This window comes from Passer montanus, unplaced genomic scaffold (genome assembly GCF_014805655.1).
Source record: "Passer montanus isolate IOZ18808 unplaced genomic scaffold, ASM1480565v1 scaffold48, whole genome shotgun sequence".
NCBI lineage: Eukaryota > Metazoa > Chordata > Aves > Passeriformes > Passeridae > Passer > Passer montanus.
The window spans coordinates 4684869-4693982 of record NW_024369707.1 but is presented as its reverse complement, the minus strand read 5'-3'; positions in this window follow the sequence as shown (position 1 = coordinate 4693982).

Here is a 9114-nt window from a genome sequence, read left to right as displayed (position 1 = left end):
CCAAACAAGGGTTTGCAGGGAAGTCTCTGTGGTCCCAAGGGACTGAGCTATCCCTCAGGGCTCTCTCCATAGAAACTGAGGCAGGATGAGGATAAAAAGGGAACTGGTATCAGGGAACATTTAGTGAGAGAGGAAGTTTGTGAAGAAGGGAAGAAAGAACATTCTCCTGGGGAAAATGCTGTGTTCCTCAGGGGCACTGGAATATGTAATCAAACGTTCACAGATTGATTTGATTTCTGTCTTTCTGTCCAGGCAATTATTTCATAAAATCCATAACAAACTGGCCCCTGCAGGGCTCACACAGGTCATGTCCTGACTGCTTTCTTCCATGGCTTGCTCTGAACATTTTCAGGTTCTGGTTCAGTGAGATTCCAAAGCAGCTCCTTGAGAATCCCCAAGCTCTTTGAACACACACTTCAACAAAAGCGAAGGCACTCAGTATCTCTCAGAAACAGGCTCTTAAACATTAAGGGTTGCAATCATTTCAAAGCATCAGGGAGTTATGCACTTAGTTCACCTGCATATTGATGCAGAACATAGACATTAAGTATAAGGCAGCTAAAGGCAATTATTCTGATCATTAAAAAAATCTAATCAGAATAACTTTGAATTTTGTAGAGACACAATCAGAGAACTAGTCACCTTCCCATTTTCAAGGAGACTTGTGTATTTTGAAGCATTAAATACTAACCATTAGCTACTTTGTGCAATGCTTAAAGCACCCAGGTTTTGTTTAGGAAAAATCTATAATTACACATACCAACACAAAACATTGCAAAATGTTAAAATAGTATTGCAATGATATTTCTTTCTCTAGTGGGCTAAAAAAGCAAATTCCTAAAAAAAAGAATCACCTTTTTTTTTATTTTTTCAGCATAAATAATGTTAGAGAGGAAGAAAAACTTGGCTTTAAAACTGATTTACCCAACTACATCCTTCCTTTGTTACTGGGACCAACCCTTTGGGTTGCTTTAGAGAAAGCATCTGCAGGTGCTGCACACTGGGGAACAAAGCTACAGTGCAGAAGGTGATCTCAGAAATCTCTAGTGAATGACAAACCAGAGGTTAAATACCTGTTCTACCCATCAGTGAACATTAGACAGGACAAAGCTGCCCACTCTCAGTGATGTTGTGATGACCTCCCTGGGGTTAAGTAATCTGTACCAGATGAGGGTCTGAGTAGTTATTGACTTAAGACAGGGCTCATAGTACACAATTCATATCACCTTCCTGTGGCAAGCTTGAGTGAGAGTGACATGGCCCAAACCTTATTTTCCTCTCTTTCACATATTAGTTTGGAGGGCAGGGGAAGGAAAGGGGCAGACAAAGCATTGCTCTTGTCCACTGAAACTCAGCTGAAAGCCTGGCTATCTTATGTGATGGTTATCTAATTGATTCAAATGTCACCTTCTTATACAGAGCCTTGTAGCTTTCCCAGACAGGCTGTTGCAGTCTACTCTCTCATTTATATTTTTCAGAGGCTTTTCTTTTAGTCTATGAAAGGAATAAAATATTATACAAATTATCTCACTAAATTATTCTCTTTAAATGTCTGCCTTCTTTTCATGTTTGTCTCTGACCTACTGTCGATCCCATTTACATGAAAAAATTACTGGAGCACTTCTTCTATATCAGCATTCATTAGCAGCTCCAAGTGCCTGGCACACAACAGGGGTTTTGCCAGCTATGCAGTTTGAGGATGTTCTCATCAGAAATAGGAGCAGATAATGAGGAGAGAACACAAATCTATACGGTTTCTGTCACCGCTGCTCTGTTTACTTCAGCAAGCAGTAATGGGGAAATGTTTTCATATGCCAGCTTTTCTCCCGCAGTTTGTGTAGTCAAAGCAGTTTTAGGCCTGTTCTCTTCCTTTTTTGCTGTTGTTTGTTGCCCTTCCCCCATCCTGTACCGCACATATCAAGGTGTTCTGAGCAGCAAAGTTTAAACACACATGACTGTATACTTCTGCTTCAGGAAAACCAGGTGTGTGTGTTAGGACTCATTGTGAAATGACTGTTCCAAGGACCTGCTTGAAAGTGTTATCCACTGAAAATGAAAGGCAATTGTACCCAGGATTCCTGGAAATCTCTACAGAAGTCAGGTCATCTGGCTGGAAGAATGATTAAATAAATTTCTCTACAAACAGTACATATCTTTCTAGACACTGCCCTATGACGCTGCTGCAGGAACATAGACAGAAATCTCCCCTAATTTAAACATTTGAACTTCGAAAAATTTCCAAATGAAAATTTTCTGCATTGAATGCTTATTGCAGTTCCTGAGCTTGTCTCCCTTTTTTGTCAGCTTTCACTTGAAGGCTCACTCCACTGTGATTTTATTCTCAGTACCTAGCAAAAACCTCTAGTATAATTTTTTTTCTTAGCTGTCAGTATGATTTGACTATATTTTACATATTATATAGCTATATATTTTTAAAACCTTATCCAAAAATAGAAGAGGTATTTCTGATGGAAAAAACTAGGATGGGAAATAAAAACAAAACAAAAAATCCCGACCCTCATGTTGGGAAATAGAGAAGGCTGAATTAAATACATAGCTGTACTTCTGGGAAGGCTTGAAAGCAAATACACAGTCTGTTCAGCTGTCTCTGCTGGAGAGGAGACAAGGAGAAAACCAGTATCTAGGGAAGGAATTGTGTCACTTGTCTTTTAAATTTGCTTTTTACTTTCCCCAGCACGAAGGGAACAAACCAAGATTCTTTCAGGAGAAAAGGCAAAGGGATTCTGTATAGCTGGGTCCTGGTTTCCACCCTTCTGCCAGACTTGTGTTGATACCTTTCACCATGAAGAAACAAAACCTGACACACAAAGCTGTGTCAGGGCTACCCCTGTGGCTTTTCACAGCAAGGTCAGAGCAGCAATTTAACTTACTGTTTAACAGTCAGTCCTTAATTGGAAAACTATCCACTGTGACACTGTGGAGTAAGCGAGCTGATCACCAGGCTGGTGCAGCTCAGCACAGAGCAGGACGAGCTGCCAGCCTCAAACACAGGGCGAGGCAGGGCGTGCAAGGCACTCCCAGACACGGTGAGGGGATTCCTGTGCCCTGCAGCCACGCAGGGTGTGACTGCAGCTGTGGGGGACTGGCTGCAGCCAGGGGCAGCTGTGCATGTGTAAGGATTACACATCAGCAAGTCTCTCAAAGTTACAGCTTTCCCACAGCAGAGCCTTGCACCCTTTGGGGCTTTCATGTCAAATACCAGACAGTGTTTGACCCCATTTGCCCACCCTGAGCACAATCCATACTGCTGGGTTAGCACTTCCTGACACCTTCAAGCCCTCTATATTACAAGATGTTACATTCCTTGTGGAGCTGGCCCTCCCCTCCTTTTCTCTACTCCTCTCTTGTATTTTAGCTTCTTCCCTAGAACCTAAAAAGAAAAATTAGCCTTATTTACTGTGCTTTCCACACTGGTAAAGAAAGCTGACAGGTGCATCAGCAACAAACATCCAAGGGTTTCTGTGATTAAACACTCAACCTCACATCTGAAGAGATAAAAGGATTTAAAGACCTAATTTTTTCTTTTCTTTTTTTTTTTTTTACTCCTAATGAACTAACTTTAAATATTTAATGATTCTTAGAAAGCTTTTGAGTATGTAATTTTTTTAAATGGTACTTTTAGGGAAAAAAATCCCAAAGTAATTCACTTTTATTCCTTTTACTAGCTGATTTCTTTGCTTTATCTGAAGTGACCACTTACCTAGTCGAGGAAAAGTTTGGTTAAAGATTATTTAGTTTCTAAAACTAATGTTAGGTAAAATAAAACTAAAATCAGCATTGCTATGGTTCCTTTTAAAAGTCCTTGGTAATAATGTAACTGCATATTGTTTATTTGTAATTACAACAAATAAGAAATTGTTAAAAAGCAAATTAAATTTATTTAAAAATAATTTTCTCATGTATATACTTGACTTCCCTAGTTACACCACATTATACAAAAGACAAAATAAATAATGTAGCTGTGTAGGACAGGTCATGATGCACTGTAAGCTTAGACATTTTCTTTGTTCCATTCTCAATTCTAAGGCACAAAGCGATGGGCTGAAAAGTGATTTCTGCTTCTCCTGTGTTAAGGTATTGCACATGAAACCAGTAAAGATGGGATCTCATCTGAATCCTCTTAAAAACCAGTGAGTTGATTCACCAATTTCCATGATTAAGACAGAGCCTTCCAGTGCAGTATCACATCCCTGTTAGAATGAGAACACTTTTTAAGACGGGTAAAAATCGCGAGACTGGTACCTTGGTGCCAGTATCAAATATGAATAATTCCTTGCTGAACAGTATTGCTACACATCTTTGGATTATGTTTTCCTACATCATCTTAATGCTACTGAAAAAAGCAGCAGGGAATCATATATATGCCACATTAATTTTTATACAAGAAAATCTCATTTAAAAATCAAAGTATATAATAAACTTGTGTACTGAAACTGAAGTCCAGATTTCTCTCAAACTGACGGTCCTACCAGGCAGGATATCCCACTTCCCATGTCTTTCTGCTGGAAAATCTCTCACTGAAACCAACGGTCCCTTTCTCCAAATCTGAAAAGGAATTTGAGCAGTGAAAACCAGGATATGATAATATTATACATTAAGATGGAATAAAAAGTAATAAATGCCGTCGAAATTGTCAACAAGCACTCCTCAGAATGGATGTGGGCACACATTAGGTTAGGAGAAGTCTGCTTTCCATCAGGCATTCCTTTTACAAATCAAACAAGACAGGAGCCCATGCACAGAACCCGCCTGGCACTGCTGGAGCTTGCACCTGCTACAAAAAGCCTGGGCCTGGGATAGCAAGATCCAGGTGTCAGCTAATGGAGAAAGCAGAAGGTAGAATGAAGAATCAATGTCTGGTCCTTAGCAAATCTCCTGTGAGGACGGGGGCTGACCCACCTCCCCTCACATGGCGAGCACAGGCAGCAGCACGCGGCACAAGATCGATGATCCCTCCCTGCACTGCAGCTGGCTCTCCACAGGCTGGACAGGAGAGCCTTTCACATGGTGCAAGGCAGCCTGTGCCAAATGGGTTGTGCCACTAGAAAAACACAGCAGATGGGCCAGAGCATCTGCTTTGCAGCACAGCTTCATTGCAGAGCACGTGAGCTCTTTAGGCCTCCTCTTTGGGAGTGCAGGAAGATTTGAGTCCTGCTGGTTATTGTGCACCTTGAGAACCCAGCCCCAGAATCTGCTCAGGCCTTTCCCTTTTCAGTCTTGACTCAAGTCCAGCTCAGACAGAAAGAAGAATTAGAGAAAAAAATACAATAGGAAGAGCACCAAGGCTTTGAAAGAAGCAGCACCACTCACAAGGCACATAATTACATTACTCACATAATTACTTTTCTTTCAGAGTTTCTCTTCTTTTCAATAAAATAAAGGGTATGCATTCAGCCAGAGTAATTAGATTTCATTTAATAAAATATTAGTGTTTAATTATGAAGGGAAAAGAATAGAAGTGTGGGAAGAAAGAAACACCAGCTGTTTTTGCAAAGGTAAAATCAAACAGACAATAGCAGCTCAACATTTTTCAAAGCCCTACCCACGAAGGGCTGCAGACCCTCAGGATTCATGCCCACCATCTCCCACAAACATGCAGGAGTTTTCACTGACTGCCCTTATGTTTTCATCTGTTGACAGACCTGGAATGAAGTTTTGCATCCCAAAAGCAAGCTACAAATGCAAAACTAAACAAACTCTGTGTCACAGATCGTCAGCCAATCTAATTATTTGGCTCCAATGATGCAACATTTCAACGGGAGAACAGGGTTTAATTAGGCTGGCATAAACATGGTAACCAGAAATAAAATGGAATTCAAACAAGCGCCATGGGTGGGCATAATCTTTACATAACAAACAGCAATTTAAATAGTATAGGTAACTGGTCAAAATGCTATCACCTACATAAAAAATAGAGCGAGAAAAAGTAAAGTAATACTTCAGAAATGCACTCTTTCCAGGGCCCAAGCCTGGAAAAGTCTCCAAGAACTGTGGATCAGTGATCATGTCATCCCAGGAATTTTTGGAGTCAAGCAATAAGGAAGGGTCCAGAAAGACTAAAAAGAAGGCAGCAGCAATCACGTCCTGGAACAATTTCATGTTCACATCTAAAAACCTGTGGGAAAAAGGGTGGCAAATGTTCTGCAAGATTAATTGGGCTGCTGGCCAACTTTGGCTCACAGGCTGTAGGTTAGGCATTCTCACTCTAAACTGCAGGGAAATACAATGTGAATGTTCACTTGACTTTCCTGTTTTCAGACTCAAAGACTGGATTTTAACCATAACTTCAGTACCTTGTGAGCTACAAAGCAGCCTCCTGAGAAACCAAACCTTTCTTCATCTTTCCTTGGGACCCCAGTCTCAAATCTCTTGCTGTAGTGAATAGGTTGAAGAGTTTGCTGTGATTCCTGTCATCTAAGACTCTTTGATTCCCTTGATTCCTTATCCTGCTACCCCTCCTCTCTCTCATTTCTCAAGGTCAGAGCTTTCTCTGTAAGCAGTGTACAAACAAGTTACAAACTTGAGAACAAATATAAAACCAGGACTGAGTTCAAAACTGCAAAGTACCTTGTTCTGAGATAAAGTCAGGCTCTGAGATTACAGACAGAAATAGGTTACAGCAGATGGAGGAGCTCCAAAAGGAGAGAGAGGACCTGTGAATGCAGCAGGGCATCTTTGTCTTGATTCTCTTAGCAGGCAACACTCCTGTCCTCAGAGGAGTTACCCTGAATTTACACTTTTACAAAAAATAATTGAATCCTTTTGATGCTGCCAAGCTCCAACAAAGTTAGAAGAGCTGCTCAGGTGCAACTGCATTTTCCATTTATGGTATCCAAGCAACCCAACAACTGTGTTGCTTTTAGTACACAAAGATTGCAAAGGTAACTTTTCTCTCCTATTCTCTATCAGAGGCACTGGACTCCCAGTTGAGGCCTGAGCACACCTCAAAGGAAATGATATAGCAAATCCAATAAAAGAACACAGGATTCGATATCCAGTAAGAGAACTTAAGAGTGAGGAACCCAAAGAAACTACATTCACCTGATAAACAGATGACCAGCTGCAAAAGTAAACATCCACAAAAATACAAAGGAAAGCAATCCAAAATCACTGCTTGCCTATAGAACAAAAGTGTTTTATTCCCCTTTTTTCAGCAGTACCAAGAAGGTGTTTTCTGGAAGCCAAGTGCACTGAGAAGAATCCACCAAGTCAGAATTTGGAGATTACCCAGTCTGAATCCTCCAAGACTAACTCCTCCCTTCCCACTATCGTGACTACCATTGCAGGCACCGGATGGGCCCTCCTGGGCTCAAGCTCAATTTTCAGACTCATCTGTTCTCTTGAGTTCATAAATTTCGATATGGATTATGGATATTTCATACTCATACAAAGCATGAGTCTTTATAAGAAGTACAAAAATGAGGGCTGGTTGAATTCAAGATACAAAATAACTTATCTCAGGTGCTGACTTTGTAAAGATGCCTTTAAATTCCTCATGTTAAATCAAAATTGTGCGGCTAAGCGCTTATCTAGCTTTACCACATCTTAAAATACACAGTACTTTACTATTGCAGGAGTGTTTTGTCATTTCCCTTAAATCATCCTTGGCTTTTAGTGTCAATTCTCATTTTGAACAGCTGCAAATGACTCAGTTGTCATGGATGATGGATATAGTCATCATTTCATTTACAAATGAGTTATTTCTATAAAGTACATAAAAATGATTTTGAGCGTCTATGTTTAGTATTCAAGCAGTACAGCTATGAAAATAAAGGCAAATGTCATAATTTCTCTGAGTAATGAAAAAGAGAATTTCATTTTGTAAGAACTATTGATAACCGGTGCCCAGGCTTTCTCATATTTTTAAGGCAATCAAATAATCTGATCATTGAAGGGAGTGGAGGCAAAGTCAGGTTGGACTTGCTACCCGTTATGTCTGATGTTCCATGTAAAGCAATCAATCCTTCATGATTAATACAGAAATTTCCTATCTTCCTAAAAAGCCAAACACATATTGAAGTCCTGCTGTATGTCTCAATGCACCAAGTCAGCTGGAAAAAATTGTGTTCTACCTTTGAAATAACAGAACTAGATCAGACTTTGGACCATTTAAAATGACGTAAACACTCTAACATCAGTTAGGTTTTAGTACCTCATAATTCACCTATTTCCCCCTGCAATCCTTTAATTCCTAAAGCATGAGCTCTTCAGAGTTTATCAGCAGCCACTGAATCTAAACATAACTTGAAGACAATGCAAAATGCTATCATGCTCTGGCCTGAAAGAACTTTCACATATATGTCAGTTTTGCTAATTCAGGAAATTTAGTTCCTGGTTTCAGATCTTTCAGGATCACTTTTGTACCACAGAGTCTGATGGCCCAACAATTACATTGAAGTACACCTTCTTCAAATCCCCAAAACCACATTATTTTTTCTTCGGCGGTTTACTGAAGAAAATCAGTAATTACTCCCTATCTACCCTGCCAAAAGCTCATGGTGAAGGCCTGGAAAACTTCCCAGCCATGAAAACAAAAGCATTTCCCTTATAATAGGGTGTAGCATTTGTCACCAAGGCTCCTCATTTCCTCTAACCAGGTTTCCAGCTGAAAGGTGTCAGTTTGACACCATATGCAGAGCTGCTAGGTACCTAGATTGGAAGTTAGCACTTCTATTCCCTACAGACACAAGAGGTACACATAAAGGTTAGAACAGATGGTAGGGAAGTCAGGAAACATATGTTTTTATCTGGACACCTCCACACTAAGAAATGAAAGAAACAACTTCCATCCTTTTTTAAAGCTCCTCTTTGTTTTTCTTGAGTTCCAGTTTAACATTGTGTTCTCATTCCTGCTTTTCACCAAGTACACTGATTCCACCTCTTGGAACAAGCAGTGAGCCCTATCCCTCCCTCTGCTGATTTCCATCACCCTTGGGAGAATGTAACAAGCAATCAGGGACACAGCTCTGCAGTTATATGCAGTGCTGCATGAAACTCTCTGGCTGTCTTGCAAAATTGTAAACAGGAAAAAACTAGAGCAGATGAATCAGATTTTGCCAGTTACTGCTTTGAGTTTTAACTGCTCAAACACCA